We start from the raw sequence: 15,675 nt of genomic DNA, 5'->3' as shown, positions 1-15,675 counted from the left end.
AAGTTGAAGAAAGACGGGGTATAAGGGAATCAAATAAAAAATATTTTCATCAAGACGAGACAACTGAAAATATATGGGAATTTTAAGAAAATACATCGAATACTATTACAGAGAGAAAAGCCAAATATTGACTTTCCGTAAATTCGACTTGAAGAAGATAATTTTTGATATTCAAATATGACAACAGATGAAAAGAACTAACAAATGTAATGTCGTAAAAACGTTTTAATATGAATTCAAGAATCTTATGTGGGAAATTTGAATTGTTAATACATTTTGTCCCACACCTGAGCACATACGCCTCACGCATATGCGTCGCGGTTATCCCAATGAGGAAAGGTCAAACGTTGATATCGGTGGCATTCATTCTTGAATGAATTTTCATTAAGAATGGATTACTGTTCCCAAAGACATGGAGGTCGTATTTAATATCACTTTGAATTGTTTTTGGTGACTGCTTTCTCTATATACCGGAATAGTATTTATTTTGTAAACATTTCTTCACATTAATGGTCAATATTGACTATATATAGTTTGTAAATTGCATCCACGATTAAATACTGACAGACAATTATAAAATATACGGGTTATCCTAATTAAAAATACTTGTTCGTAAATCTTTTTTAAAACAAGTTTTTTTGAAATGTACTAAAAAATGAAATTGTTGAAGTTAATCTTGTCACAATTGATCTAATGATTTAAATGATAGCTACTGATGAACTTAAATCTTAAATTTCTCGTTAAATTGGTAAAAACTCCGACTGAGTGCTATAAATTGCTGCAAGAGACCTATGGGGACAATTCTCCATCTACTGCGCGTGTTTTTGAGTGGTGTAAGCGTTTTAGTAAGGGCCGAGAAAGCACTGAAGATGACCAACACCCAGTTCGCCCTGTTACTGTTTCAACACCGGAAACAGTGACCAAAATCAACCAAATTTTGCGTGCAGATCGTCGAATGAGTTAGAAATGGTTAGAAAAGTTCTTTCATCAACGGGTCTACTCAGATTTCTTTGAGAAGTTAGAAAAAGATCTGCTTTGAAATGGACCCGATTTGAATCGATGAAAAAGGTAAAGCAAAAAACGTCAGAGCTCCTAAAGGCCCTCAGTATATTGAAGGGGAGCATTCGAATGTAAAATCATTTTTATAATAAAACCCTTTTTCGTAACCAGTCTCGTTATTTAATAGCCAGACCTCGTAGTTCCTTTATAATCAATTTTTCTCAACATTTCTGTACCTAAACTAGATATGTCGGTCCGATATATCGACGGCAACATATGCTAAGCGCACGCGCCTAAATATGACAATCTAGAAACATGTCAAGGAGCGCCCCCTATCAAAAAACCTCGTGGCTGTCATGGGAAAATGTGCTACGGGTAGCTGAGGGCAGTGGGTGAGAGAAGTAGTGTCAACGTGCAATGAAACAACGAATGGACATAAAAATCTGTTGAAATATTATTGAAAATTGATAACAAAATGCTACTGATTCAAGATACGATTGAATGCAAAGGAATTGAGGATTTGCATCGTCCCCAAAGTTCGAGGACCATGGGATGGAAACTGCTGAAGATTTGATCTGGGGATCAGACCTGGTGCTACCAATTTGATAAGTGGCAATCGATGCAATAATGAAAATGAAAATTATATTTTCCTCGCGAATAAAAAAGGTCAAGACAAAATAAATTGACAATGTTGGAAGCAACCACCAGGAGTTCAAAACGTGACTACAGAATTCCCAGGGGAAATTTTGAAACGATCTGGTGTCTTTTGCTGTAAATTCGAAGAACTGGCCAGTGGGATATTCTGCACGATAACGCACTTGTCCACCATGCAATCCATGTGTGCCAATTCTTGGCTCAGCTTGACGTAACTATTCTCGAACAACCACCTGGCATTTGCAGAATTCTTTGTATTTTCCTGCATGAAGGAGGATCTAAAAGGGGAAAGGTTTGTGGACGTGTTTTAGTACGTGTGACATCCAGTCTACGAACGATTCTAAAAGATGTTTTCAGAAGTGTTTTGTATCATAATGTATTAGTGCCTTTCTATTTTGTTTTAATACCATTCACCAAACTTTTTAAATACACCTCGTATGTTCACTTCTTCTTAGTCTTTGTCACCACCAGCATCTGATATTTACATCGTTCTTGATGAAAAATTGTATCATTGTTTATACCAAAAATGTTTTACAACATTTTTTATTTTATCCTTTTACAGGACTAAAAATATTATTCGCGTTTCTAAATGCTATTAATTTAATTAATTTATTCTTCTACTGTACGTAAATTATGTAGTATAGACACACTTACGAGTGCGTAAAGTTTTACTTTACGCACTAGTGCGTAAAAAACGTATTATTAAGGTCTCCGTAACGTAGTGAGTAGAGTACGAGGCTCACACTCGGGAAATCACAGTTTCGATTCGCGCTGATGCCATTTTTTTATTTTCCTACTTATGTAGTAAAAATTATTTATTTATACATGCCCGAGAGAAGAGTTGACATAACTTAATTTCATAACTTAACTACGTCCGTTGTTTTGTTAATTAAAATGTTCAAAATATACATAAATAGACAAAAATTTTCGCTTATAGAAAAAATATTGTATGTAATTCGTGTGTAAAATCCTTTTTTCGACTTTTGTGTTTGTCACAATCGTCGAAAAAAGGCTACTTTACACGTAAATAACTATTTTATCTTCGATTTAATTTTATTAATATTACTTTGAAATATGAATCGCCATCTTTTGGTAATTTTTGTTTTGTTTTTGGTTAGTAAAATTTCAAAAGATGGTGAATATTTAATTAAAAAATTCCAGAAAAACTACTAGTGTGAAGTGAATAAAGTTTAGTAAAAATAAAAAGAACAATAAAATGGTACAATTAAATATTTAACATTGTCACAAAACAGTTAATTATTTATGGGAGATCCACTATATCTAAGAAATGATATAAGCCATCAGTGTCGCCGTAATTTGTGTTTAAAAACAATGTTTTCATCAATTTATGTAATTATGCACGCCACTGTCCGACGTTCATCTTCGACTTCGAGAAATACTATACCTCTATTATACATTTGGCAATATTGCAAAATATAAAATTTAAAATCGCTCGTATCTGGAAAAGTGACGAAGATATCTTCATGCATCCATATTTTACAATGCAATATATGTGCCAAATGTATGTTCGTAAACATAAACAACAAAATAATTCATAAAATAAATGTCACACAATCATAAATTTTATTCACACACATCCTTTTAAAGGTCTCACGGTCTTCTCCATTCATATTCGCGATTCCGAGAAATAAAACCAGTCGTTAAAAAAATCTAAAGAAATAAAAAGAATGTGGAGGAATTAATTCATTCCATTTGCATTTCAGTGACGTAAGTGAGCGAAAATATCAAAAGCCAGACATGAACGCACAGCAGACATCGAGACACCGTGTTGCCGGATGTAACACTATGTTCAGATATTTTCCAAAGATAATATTTCATTAATTAAGAAAGTTGTTTACTTATTTGTTAATTGGGGAATTAAAAAGAGGCTGTAGACCATGTTAAGAAGCGGAAATGGTATATAAAATATTGATGAACAATATTAAAACATGGAAGTCATCTGTGTTGCTACTTTGATGTGTACTCTTCTGAGGTGTGGAAAATTTAGTATAACTCCTTAGAAAGGTAAATTATAAGCAAAAAAATTCCAATACAAATCATTGTAAAAGTTTTTTATATTCTTTTTAATGAAATAATTTTTTATCGTAAAAGTGTTATATAATATAAACAAATTTCTCTTTCACGTTGTCAATCAAAGATCGAAACGGTGTCGGTACAAACCAAAAAACCGTTTAGGACGGCCTCGAAAAACCACTATCGATGAGCCCAGAGATAGCAGCTCAGATCGATGAATCTAGGGATCTGCCTTTGAGTCTTTCTACAGTAACGAGGAGATTGAGAGAAGCTGACCAAGATGATAAAATCGAATTTAGAGGTTAGGTTTTGGTAATTTTATACGAGGCATATTTTTTAAGTAAGTACCGTTTTGCGATTCCGCCGCCGCAACCACAAGGTCAGCGTTTCGCACATGCGAGCTGGTTACCTCCATCTCTTGTCTACGCACTGACGCCATTACAGTCTGATTCTTCATTGTGTACGTTGTTTACTGAGTGTTTAAGATGTCTCCGACAATAGTGAGTCCCGCCGATTGTGAAGTACGGGCTGTTATACGATTTCTTAGTACTAAACGCGTAAAACCGATCGATATTCATCGTGAGATCTGTCAAGTTTACGGACAAAACATTATGAGTGATGGAATGGTGAGGAAATGGGCGAGAGCATTTAAAGATGGCCGCACGAATGTGCATGATGAAGAACGGAGTGGACGTCCTTCGGTCGTTAATGAAGATTTGGCGCAGAAAGTGGACGGATTTGCACAAAACCCAACGTTTAGGCAGTGCATTGACATTCCTTGAGCGGTACCACAATGAAGGTGAAGATTTTTTAGACCACATTGTTACTGGTGACGAAACATGGGTGACTTACGTCACACCAGAATCGAAACAACAATCCATGGAATGGCGACATTCATCGTCACCCAAAAAAAGTGAAGTTTAACAAATTTCTGCCCGGAAAATCATGGGCACAGTTTTTTGGGACAGAAAAGAAGTATTGCTAGTGGAGTTTCGGCCTCATAATGAGACAATCAATGTCGTGCAATCCAGAATAAAAGACGTGGCAAGTTGAGTAAGGGTATCTTTTTGCGGCATTTGGCTAATCGGACCAAAGATCTCATCAAATCTTTTCAATGGGAAACTCTAGATCATCCTCCCTACAGCCCTGATCTGGCGCCCAGCGACTACCATTTGTTCCTGCACTTGAAGGAACACCTGGGCGTCTTCAAGACGATAACGAAGGCAAAACAGTTGTGATACAGTGGTTAACAAGTCAGGCGGCAAAATTTTATGAGGAGGGTATTCAAAAACTGGTGCCACGTTATGTCACGTGCCTCAATATTCACGGAAATTATGTAGAAACGTAGAGTAAGATACAGGCTTTCATGTAAAAATAAAATTATGGCGATATCTTCGCACTTCTTTTTTTAATTCCAAAACGGTACTTACTTAAAAAATATGCCTCGTATTTTCACGTTCCCCTCGTTTTTTTGGCTCTAGAAAATCGAAAAATCATTCAATTTCGATGAATTTTTTTTTAAATCTTCGGATTTACGGCGAATTTTTGTGAAAAAATATATTTTATATCGTTTTATGACTTTAAATTCTCTTTAACAGTCAACATTTCATTAATGGTGAAAATTGTCAATTTTTCAAAGTTAACTTGTACACTTGATTACAATAAGTGATTTTAAGAACGTTTTTGTTCATGTAACTTTATTGATTACTTAATAAAAAAGGTACAAACTATAATATGTGAGAAAAGGTCAATTTTAAGACAAATTTTTATTATTTTTAATAGTAAAACCATGATAAATCAACATTTTTTTATAATTTTTTTTCAATTTGTCCGTTTTTATGTGTAGATTATGGAAAAAAATAACAACTTCATTTGATTATTTGCAAAAAAGTTATCAACAATTATAAAGCAACACATTATCAACAATTTAAAACCATGAAACCTATATAAATAATATAAATCCGCCGTAAAAACGAAGATTTAAAAAAAAAATTCATCGAAATCGGATGATTTTTCGATTTTCTAGAGCCAAAAAACGAGGGGACGGCGAAAGTATAAAATTACCAAGATTTTGACCGTTCCACTTGCCACGCCTCAACCCGATTGTCGTGAGATATCAAAAAACAGTGTCCTAATTCCACTTCACATCTTTGGAAGAACTAATATAAAATATTTGTCCAAATTCTTATAGAAAATGCCAAAATTGAACACAGAAATAATGAAAGAAAAAGGGGGTTACATCGATGTATCGAAATTTAATAATTCTTCAAAATATTGTTGTTGTGTATCTCTTAAAGCATAGGGTGGGCAAAAAACCGGTAGTGTATAAGAGGGTTTGTTTAATTCAGTAAATAGCAAAAATTGACATCATTTGATGAGAGCGTGAAGTACTATCACGAATTATTTGACTATCTAGCGTATTCACTAGATCTGGCCGCGCCCAGCAACTATTTATTATCTAAACTTAAAGTTTAACTTTCAGGAGAGGGATTTTTTTCGAACAAGAACTATTTTGAAAAGAAAGTCGGTAACTATCACCTGGAAGTATCGCTTATAGACTTGAAATGTTGAAAAATAAAAATAATTATGGAAAAAAATATTTGTTACATTGGAAATTTCTAATTTAACCCACGTACATCTCTAAAAAAATTAAATGCATAAAATTTTACGTGATATTTAATTGAAATTCGACCTTTCACATTTGATTAGTTTAATATTATCTGCATCACTTTTTTTATAACATTCAATGTCCTTTAACTTTCAACTACACCACTGTAGATATGAATGGAATTAAGTAATACGTTATACAATGTATGCTTGTAGTCGTAATGTTGACCGAGATAAAGGTTATATTTGTATTCATAATATTCTCAAGCTTACAACTATAAAAAGGTTGTTGATTAGATAAAAACTGTGCCGTTTTAAAATTTAATGTCCGTCGAGAATCCATCGAATCCAAGATACGCTCTTTTTATTTATATTAAATTAGTTCTGACGATTTCGTTCAACAGATAACAACGGTTTTTAAAAATTTAAACCGCAGAGGTCAATATTGATAATCTATTAGAATTGTGGTAAATAAAAGGAAGTAATCTATCTGGTTCTCATGTTTTCTTATCTCATATATACATGACATAAATCCTTAACTTTCTTCGTCAATCCCCATACAATTTCTCAATCACATGGTGTACAAAAGAGATAAAATTATCTGTTTAATGAAATATCGATGGCTTATCTTTATTTATTTGACAGTTGACACAACATTCACCCGTCATTATGTCATAATTTTTTGTTTTCGTATTCCCAGAAAGAAATATGATACAAATTATCGATACCAGAGGGCGATTTGAAGGAAGACTAACTTTTCAGTGATTATATCTTTAGTTTCCGATATATTTTTGTTAAAATTACAAATAAATTAGTTTTTATACTTATATTCAAGAAATTTGGAGAAAAAAAATCGGGTGTTTATTAAACAATAATATAGGAACCCGTAGACGGCTCCCTATTTGGATTTGACATGACCTGAGTTTTTGTATTCTTATTACGTATGCAACATCGTTCTAAAAAACATCGATATATTTAGAAAAATATCGATTTTATTACTTTTAAACACATCTTACTACATAAAGAACCTTTTATTTTATTTTTTTTTTATTTAAAAACGAACATCATAATTCTTAAGCACTCTCCGTACCTGAAGGTTCAGTAACAGGGCGATGATTCTTCGACAAATAATCAGCAAATTCTTGATAAGGAGTTTTAGCCTAAGGCATATCTTTACCCAATGTACCAGTTGAACCTCTAGAAGAAGTATAATAATCGTCAATACCAGCCATCTGAAGAAGTTTTTTAGGTACAGGAGCAGATACGATTCCAGTACCACGGGAAGCTGGAATTAACCTCACAGTAACAGATCCACACTTACCAGTTTCCTTGCAAGGTACTATGTGAGGTTGACCAATCTTGTTACCCCAGTAACCTCTACGGACAGGTACTATAGATAACTTAGCTAAAATAATAGCTGTAGTAACTTCTTTACTGCACTTTGCACCCAAACCAATATGACCTTTACTGTCTCCAATAGCAACAAAAGCCTTGAATCGAGTACGTTGACCGGCTTGAGTTTGTTTTTGAACTAGAATGATTTTCAATACCTCATCATGATCAATGATTTGAAATTCCTTAAATAAAAGGGCAATGAAAACAAGTATATTGGTTCTAGTGATCGAATTTTTCCATTTTTCACCAAACGTCCTAACTTAGTGACTGGTACCCATTCTCTTGGTCTTCCTTTCCACGACCACGATCTCTTGTACCTCCTAGGCTACCACCTCGCCCACTACCACCACGTCCACCGGCTAAAGCTGCGTCTGCCATTTGTTCAGATCTTTCTTTTTCGTCGTCAACGAAAGATTGAAAACTGGAGACGAAAAATGAGTCACCACGAAGTACTGCAAAGCTGACTTCACATGCCAAAAAGGCGCTTCTATGTGTTTGGTGTGTTGAAACCTGGACAAATTAACCAATCTCCGATTGAGAAGTATCCGGCGATTGAGAACAGAAAAAGCAACATGATGTAAGACCGAACTGTGCAAGACGATTCTTGGAAGGAAAAGAAATAAGGGTGAGATACTTGTCCGATGTTGCACCCCACATTTTCTTAATGGCAAAAGCTTTATGTTATGTCCAAAATGCGATACATCAACGTATCTATCATTTATTTTTATTGGTATTGAAAATGTGTATACACTATATGAGGAGATGATGTTGATACTGCGGCGACGTACGATTTGGGCGCATCCAACGAAATTTGATCGTGTGTGACCGATGCTTCAACGAAATCGAACGATTTGGGCGTATTCAGACAGGTCTGACTGCTGCAGGACAACATCGTCAATTGGATCGATGTTTTATCCGTTCAACGGTTTATTCTTGTTGAAATAACAAATGTTACTTATTGTCGTGTGTATAATTATTGTAAAAAATGGATTTCTTTGAATTGTATTAAACATCTGGACACAGTTGCAATTTCTCTAATAAAATAACATGACTAAGTGAACAGCTTTCCATGAGCCTCTTTTTGGACAAAAAAATTCTTATTCCGTGTTTTGTTATTTGTGAAAACGACATCACTGTCCAACCGCTCTTTTTAGTTACAGGGCATTCATTGTGGTGAAAATTGTGAAATAAAAAGCTGCGGTTTTTTAAAAAAATAAAAGGACTTACCGGTCCTACTTAAAGTAGTGTTATTTAACTTACCTGAAACAAAAAAAAACACAATAATAAAAATCCATATAAATCAAATATTGATCTAATTGTACATGTAGAGATTCGAGTAAATTTTGTACAGTTGTTTCCTTTTGTAACCTAATTGCAGGTAAGTTTCTTACATCTTGCCATCACAGAGGAAATTGAAATCTGTACATTCTCCATTTATGGTCTCAAACCAGACCTGTTTTATACAGAAAGATATGGCTTGGTTTGGTACAGTTAGATCATTTAATTGTGGGAAGAAAATCTAAATTTAAAGTGTGTGAAACATGTGCAATTACTAACAATTACTTATCTAACTAATTCAATGTTTTACTCCACCCAGAATGATTTTTGGGTATCATCAACCATAAAATATAAACTGTTGACATTTGGAAAAGAATTGATGAAAATAATTTCAAAACTATTGTCATTATCCTAATTTGAATCCTTAATTGCTTGGTGGAAATTACTCCTTAAGTGATCAGAAGCAACTTTAGTTGCTTGGGTGTGACTATTGATAATGATTTACTCAAAATTGAAAAAAATCAATTGAAAACATTCTTAGAACAAGTTTTCGGCGTTGATGGGTTAAATACGAGGAAATATAGTCAAAGTTTCGTAATTTAGTACGAAGAAAATTGACTAAAAGCAAGTAAAAAATCATCATGGATATTGAGAAAAACTAAATAGAAAGTCCTATAGGTGAAAAAGAATTCAAGAACAAACAAAAAGTATCGATTTAAAGGAAAGATAATCGATTATTTGGTCGAAATATGGTTTATCAATACACTAAGAAAAATGGGTATTTAATATCAATTTTTGGTTGAAAAAAACTGTAGCAGGAAACGGCAATTTCCTTTTATTTTTGTGAAGGTGATTTTTTTTTAGTGAGTTTTCAATATAATTTCATAGGATTGAGCTGCATAAAACTGAAAAATAAAGGCAACAATTGAAACAAAAAAAATTGTCAAAATTTATAGCTAATTCAATTTATTAATACTCGTGGACTGCTGAATTATTTATTTGAGTTGATGATATATAATTTTTCGTAGATTTTTACGTATAATGAAGGTGTTTAACTCCCCTCCCCTCCAAAAAAAAAACAATAAAATCGCTGAGAAATACCAACATATTAGAGTCATGATAAATTAGTAACTATTTGGAACTGTCCCAATTTCGAGATGAATTTAGAACTTAATTTATTAGAAACCCTTTTGAAATTCGTATTCATACGTCTATGAGCATAATTCTATCACAATAAATCGAACAAAATGATATAAAAAAAGTAAAAATAAAGCAGGAAGGTCATTTCGGAAAATGCGCGTGGGTCGTATACAGTGTACTGATTTATTGAATTTTTTACGTATTTTTTTATATATATTTTATTTCTACACATGTCCCTGTGGTTGTATAACCAAGTCACGGTGTCAAGTATAACTTTAAATTTATTACAAGTTAATATAGTTTTCAAAATTTTTATAAATAGTTGATACTACTAACCCAGAAAGATAAAAATTAACGTAGGCTCGTGTTGATAATAAAATTGAAATTATTCTCATTTTCACATCGTTTGTTATCCTTTTCCATATAATATTCCTCGATTTCTAGTCAATATATTATATATTACATAAAATGGGTGAATTAATATAACCCAGAAACCGAAATACAATCGAAATCATCGACTTTATGTTGAGAAAAAGATGACATAAAAAAAGAAACTGGTCTGTATTTTACCAAATCGTCCCAGAAATATCATCACCTACCTCTTTCACTACATCCGCAGATAGATATTTGAAGAAATTTGGCACTGAAGAAGAAAATATTCAAAAAAGAAGAAAAAATTCAGAAGAACTTGGATTTCAAAGATATAATGTCAAAGTTTATCCATCTATCTTTGTCACTTAGATTGGATCATTAGACGAAATGTTTTAGTTAAAGAGAAAGTACAAAAGAAAATAAGTGTGACAAGTTTTAGATGCAGTCTTTGGTAGGCTCCGTTGAATTACAATATCGCACTCCTATTTCAATGCCCCAAAAAAATTGACATTTTTCATACAATGTATACTTTAAGATGGATTTAAGTGACATATTGTTAGTACCCACAGATTCCGCGTGAGGCGCCAAATGTTACTATTACAATGAGTTACTCAAAGATTATATACAGGGATAGATCTGCCACTCGCGACATCTCTCGGACTGGCTCCGTACCAAGTAAAAATATTTCTATAATCAAAGATTTGATCTAATATTCATATCCATGCAAACGTTGTAGATGCGCAGACGTTTGAAAATTGATTCAAAATTTCGCGGGAAATTTGAAAATAACTCGAATAATTTTAAATGCTCGAAGCTAGTAGTGAATGAAACAAAAGTCTTATGCAAAATACTTTCATTTTGCTGATTGCTGTGTGATTTCCAAATCGTACCTATCTAATTAACTGATTCAGAAAACATTTTATTCATTCATTTCCTGAAAAATTAGCATTTATGAGCTTATGTAATGTGAAGGTTTTACTACTTTTGTTTATACAATTACCACTGTTTATCTTTCTTCTACTGTCTCCAATGTCTTTCGCCATTTTCTTTATTATCTTCATCTTCCGATGTCTTCTTGGTAATTTCCTTTTCTATATTGTTTCCAATCATACTTTTCTTTTACTATACCATACTAATCCAGTTGTTTCTATTTTTTTAATATTATTGTTTCTTGTTTCATTACTATTCTAATTTCTATTATCTCACTTCGTATTTCTTCGACAGTATTCTTTGTGTTTCACTTCTAATATCTTCTAAATGACGAAATTTCTATCGTGTAATTGTAGACTAAGGTAATTAAAACAGAAATAATGAAGGACTTTAGTTGTTGGTAAGACCACATATCTTCAACTTCTCACATTCTTTCCATAGGTTCTTAGACGGATCTCCAAACAAATATAACAAAAGAGAAAGAACCAAAGATAAGAAATGTGGTTTTAGATAGGGTATTGCTTTTTGATGGGTCCGTAGAATTTCAAAAAAGTAATCAAAGTTTTCTTATTATCATTTATTTTCGTTGTTCACTTCTTTTACTTCCAATTCCTTCTTGGTCTCTCCATTTTTAGAAGTTAGACTCTGCATCATCATTTACGACCGTAAAATTTTGCGCGGTTGAAGTCAAATGTGGCTTCAACAGCTTGACTGACGATGAGCTTTCGGGACGGCCGAAAACTGCGATAGCCAGCGATGGCAAGTTACTGCACGAACGGCGGATTGAGGCTAGAGAGATAGAAAACGTTAACGGCGTATCAAAAGGACGTATTTCCAAAAGGCGAACCTGCTCCGGAAGAGGTTCCATTGAACAGAAAAGTGGTGAAAACCGTTCTCTTGAAGGATAGGTTAGGTTGAAGGTCATGGTTAGTAATCGCTGTAGCTAAAATTCATTCATTAAAATTGCATTTCGAATCTACCGCATTCAACAGATATCTCCCTAAGGGTTTCTCTTGTTTCCTAACCTCAAAGTTTCACTTTTAGTAGAGAGATTTTCATAAGGTGAGGACGTTATCGCAAGAACGGCAAGTATTATTTGAATTTGTTAAAAATTTGGAAAATAAAAACGATAATAAAATGAAAAATGCCTTATTACTTTGTTAGATCGTAAACTTTTCAGTCAACCCTCGTATATATAGAAATTTTATGTAAATCGATAATTAACTATGTATATATACATAAAATACGTCGATCTATTCACATTTTTCTACCCTGTGTGTCATAAGGAATCCCCCTAGAGAGTAGTCGAAGCTTTATCCTTCATGGGTCGACGCCTATGTTAATACGTTCGTTATGTAACAAGTTAAATTTAAATTTCTTTTTGAATTCTAGGAAGCAAAAAACCCTGGGAAAAAGAATCGTGATTATTTGTGTCAATGCCCTTCTGGACTCGCTCTTGCTAGGATTATATAAAAATAGATGAATAGTCATTTTGTGTTAACTCATGTCGCTTTTAAGGAAGCAGTTGGGCCGTTTTATAGGTTGTAGTCCCTAATTAGATGGGAAAAAATATTCAAACTTACTAGTAGTGGACCTAATACTGGTTGGTGAATTAAAATTATTTGTTTTGACGTTTAGTAGTGAAATAAATTTCAATTTTTTTCGTCTAAACTAGCACATTATAAGTATGCAATACAAAACAGGTCATCTTCAATATTTGATAACGCCCTCGGTAATATTATTACCTAGAAGTCCACGAGGAGATGGCAGCTTATCAATTTCTACCTATGATCCACATTATGATCCTTTTTGCTTTCAAATTCTGGTACAATATTTCGTGATTGTAGTTTCTCCAAAATAAAACCATATCTAGCTTCATATCCTGATACAACGGCTTCCTTGACAAATTTATGACATCTCTCCACTTCCTGGGAATGATGAGGAAATCGTGGATAATCTGGAGCATCTCCTGTCTGAATCATTTTTTAAAATTCTTCATATGGTGATTCAGTACATTCGCAATCGTTCCAATTTATTAAATATATATAATAAAATGCATCAGAATTGAGAGGAGGTACTTCAAAGTACCACCAAACACTTTCATTAGGCCTTGATCCAGCCGCTATAATCCTTCTAAGCCCAAGTTTCTTAATGTTTCCTAGAGTTTGGAAAAAAAAGTTGGCATACCTAGTATATTTGATGATTTCTTCATCCTTGGAAGAAGGTTTCATTTAAATATTCTACTACATTCGACTATGAACCTTAATAACAAATTCGTTTCTATTCACAGTCGTCAACCAGCGAGAATGAACTGGTTTCTCGTGGTTTTCTTGTTTTCAAGTTTTCCGACAATACTCCAGTTAATACTGCTTGATAAATTTCATAAAGTACTTCTGGTCAGTCTTCAATATTCCCAATCAATTTCTGGTAGATTCAATTCCATTTTTTTCATAATTTTCAATTGGAAGCTGATTGCTTATTGCACCAGAAAATCCTCTACGTCCCGTAATCTGTCCATCAAAATTCAAAATAGCTACCTCAAAGCATGTAGTAGACAAATTATCCATTACAAATGTCTTCTTAGTCTAGTTTCTAATATTTCATAACTCCTTATCAAACCAAAACAAATATGTATATGAATTTATCGATAAGATAGATACAACTAGCTTGGAGGCAATTCATAGTTATTTTAGGTAATTAAGGGCTCTGCGGCACCACTAGATTTTAATTTAGAATAAACACAGAAATATTTTCGTTATGTGAATAAAAAAATTACAAAATTTTTACCATTACCAAACAATATTCGACACCTTAACAATTTAGTCATAGAAATTATTGAATCAACTAAATATTTCTCATTTCTTAGACTTTTTGGTATAAAAAACTAATTTTAAAACAGAAGAGATCTAAAATCAACAAAGTTTATAAGCATAAATATATTTTTTTACATATTCCGATATATTTTATCTAATATTCTATTCTTGTAATGAGTTTTTATTCGATTTTACAAAATATCAAACCTAACAGTAAATTTAGTTTAATCGACTTTTACTTTCGAAATAAACATATTCAAATTCAAATATTGTGTATATATTATATCTGTAGACATACATTTAATTGTTTGCATCGTTTTTTTTAATAAGATGCATTATTAAAGAGCTTTTAGGGTTATTTAAAATTTTATACGAGATCTTATGGCTTTAATAATGATAAGAATTACCGTATAATGAATTAAAATAAATTTTAGATTTATAGTATTCCTGTTTGGATTAATTCACCCTAATAACCGCTAAATTCAACGAACTATGATTCGTAGAAATATAATTAGACTAACCGAAACGAAAAATAATCAGTATATTTTCCACACAGCGTTTAATAGCCATTACTCACTCTACTCCATCTACAACTATCAAAAAAAAATTATTAATGATAAATACACCGTGGATTTTCTTCACTCTGTATATATTACCCATCATATGGTATAATACCAGTCATCGAATAGCGAAAATGTTTTAAATTTTGGAAAACCATCTACAAACGTAGATGAGGAACCAAAAAAAGAATTGTACTTGATATAACAAGCGAAGATAATTTCAGTAAAATTAAATAGAAAGATGAATTTGATGCTTCAAAGTTTTATATGTAACTTAAAACTTAGATTTGTTGATGGTTGATCTTGAAACATCGGTTACCACATACTTTATTGTTCACAAATAATTTAATCTTCAATACACCGTACACTAGAAGGTGTTGTTTAGATAGTTATGACGAATAAATCTCCTCAAGATGCACTTCTAATGAGGAATGAATCCCCGTTAGACGCATCATTCAAAATAAAGGTCTTTGGTCTGTAATAGTGATGAGCGAGACTGGTCTTACCAAAACCAACACCAGATAAAGGCTTGCACGCCAAGACCAAGACCAGCTTAAGGCTTGTAAGACCAAGACAAAGAATAAGCCGGTCTTGGTTAGCATTCGCTCATTAATAATCTGTGTTGTTTCACATATTTTAGATAGTTATGACGAATAAATCTCCACAAGTTGTACTTCTGATTAGGAATGAATCCCCGTTAGACGCATGAGATCCAAAATCAGGGTCCTTGGTCTGTAATAGTGATGAGCGAGACTGGTTTTGGGCTTGGTCTTACCGCCTAACGCCAGATAAAGGCTTGTACGCCCAGACCAAGACCAGCTAAAGGCTTGTAAGACCAAGATCCAGACCGAGTATGCAAGATAAAGACTAAGCCGGTCTTGGTTAGCATTCGC

General features: G+C 33.0%; 1 protein-coding gene and 1 pseudogene across 1 annotated transcript in view; both read right to left on the bottom strand.

The window, feature by feature from the left end:
* Nucleotides 1-15,675, bottom strand: part of LOC130895183 (transcriptional regulator Myc-A-like) — a 143,931-nt gene that overhangs the window by 39,678 nt on the left and 88,578 nt on the right. The window lies entirely within an intron of this gene.
* Nucleotides 7,325-8,588, bottom strand: LOC130895185 (40S ribosomal protein S2-like; annotated as a pseudogene).

Source organism: Diorhabda carinulata, chromosome 6 (assembly GCF_026250575.1).
Source record: "Diorhabda carinulata isolate Delta chromosome 6, icDioCari1.1, whole genome shotgun sequence".
Taxonomy (NCBI): domain Eukaryota; kingdom Metazoa; phylum Arthropoda; class Insecta; order Coleoptera; family Chrysomelidae; genus Diorhabda; species Diorhabda carinulata.
Note: the sequence above shows the minus strand (reverse complement) of the source record. Positions and strands in the feature narration are given on the sequence as shown.